Below are 2,212 nucleotides of genomic sequence, written 5' to 3' on the forward strand. Positions count from 1 at the left end.
CCCCCCCACACACACACACACACACCCTGGAAATTATATGTTAGCAATAAATCATTTATATAGTGTTAGTAATTCAACATGATACCCGAACTCCCTGTGTTCGTGCTGTTGACACTAACACTTCAGTTAAAATTACCTTTGTAAAGTGATATGTTTTTTATTCTTAACCAGACGTAAAAATGGTCAACAAAGTACGAGATCGAAATTGCTCCTACATGGCCTAGCATAAAACACAATGTCCATGCAATTGTTTTTTTAGTGAGTTTACGTCCGCTTCACTACCGGGTGTCATTCCACCCCTACCCCTCCACCCCGTTTGTCTTTGTCAACTCCGAGGGTGCTTGCTAAGTTCCGTCAGCATTTACATACGAGTAGCTATCCCGTCAATAATTCCCAGAGCTGCTATCCTCTTAGTCAGCCGTTACAGTAACATTAGCGAGTCACTCTCTTAGCATCGACTCTTCTCTAAAACGAGTCACTATCCTTTTGAGTGAGTCGTTTACTCATGGTGAGTCAAGTTGTTTCCTTTACCACATCTAACATCTAAGTGAGCTCTTTACCACAACTAACATCTTAGTGAGCTCATAACCACATCTAACACCATAGTGAACTCTTTACCACGTCTAAAATCTAAGTGAGCCCTTTTCTACATCTTACACCTTAGTGAGCTCTTTACCACATCTAACACATTAGTTAGCTCTTTGCCACATCTAACACCTTATTGAGCTCTTTACCACATCTTACACCCTATTGACCTCTTTACCACATCTAACACCTTAGTGAGCTCTTTACCACATCTTACACCCTAGTGAGCTCTTTACAACTTCTATCACCCTAGTGAGCTCTTTACCACATCTTACACCTTAGGTAGCTCTTTACCACATCTAACACCATAATGCTCACTTGACAGCATATATCACCCTAGTGAGCTCTTTACCACATCTTACACCCTAGTGAGCTCTTTACCACATCGTACACCTTAGTGAGCTATTTACCACATCTAACACCCTAGTGAGCTCTTTACAACTTCTATTACCCTAGTGAGCTCTTTACCACATCTTACACCTTAGGTAGCTCTTTACCACATCTAACACCTTAGTTAGCTCTTTGCCACATCTAACACCTTAGTGAGCTCTTTGCCACATCTTACACCCTATTGAGCTCTTTACCACTTCTATCACCCTAGTGAGCTCTTCACCACATCTTACACCGTAGGTAGCTCTTTACCACATCTAACACCATAATGCTCACTTTACAGCATATATCACCCTAGTGAGCTCTTTACCACATCATACACCCTAGTGAGCTCTTTACCACATCGTACACCTTAGTGAGCTCTTTACCACATCTAACACCCTAATGCTCACTTTACAGCATATATCACCCTAGTGAGATCTTTACCACATCTTACACCTTAGGTAGCTCTTTACCACATCTAACACCTTAGTTAGCTCTTTGCCACATCTAACACCTTAGTGAGCTCTTTGCCACATCTTACACCCTATTGAGCTCTTTACCACTTCTATCACCCTAGTGAGCTCTTCACCACATCTTACACCGTAGGTAGCTCTTTACCACATCTAACACCATAATGCTCACTTTACAGCATATATCACCCTAGTGAGCTCTTTACCACATCGTACACCCTAGTGAGCTCTTTACCACATCTTACACCCTAGTGAGTTCTTTACCACATCTAACACCATAGTAAGCTCTTTGCCACATCTTACACCCTAGTGAGATCTTTACCACATCTAACACTAGTGAGCTCTTTACCACATCTAACACCTTAGGTAGCTCTTTACCACATCTTACACCTTAGTGTGCTCTTTACCACATCTAACACCCTAGTGAGCTCTTTACCACATGTGACACATTAGTGAGCTATTATCTAGAACCGCCAAGCCCTTATTGAGCTACAGTTGTTACAGATAGAGTTGTCTCCCATACACCAAGAGGAATTGATGTATTTATTGATCTTTATGTGGCGAATTGCAAATATCGTCATACGAATTCAGTAAAAAATAAATAAGGCATCGTATCAAACATTAATATCAATGACTGGAACGGCGATTACTTTTGAAACGGACTATAAAGTAAGTAAGCCTACTGAGGTAGACACAGAGTATAGCATCCCTTAATCGGAGGAGATTTTAACAACCGAGAGATAAAATGGGAAACAATAAACAATGAACACAACTGTCAACCCCCC

This window comes from Mizuhopecten yessoensis, unplaced genomic scaffold, assembly GCF_002113885.1.
Source record: "Mizuhopecten yessoensis strain PY_sf001 unplaced genomic scaffold, ASM211388v2 scaffold9985, whole genome shotgun sequence".
In the NCBI taxonomy this organism is placed as follows: domain Eukaryota; kingdom Metazoa; phylum Mollusca; class Bivalvia; order Pectinida; family Pectinidae; genus Mizuhopecten; species Mizuhopecten yessoensis.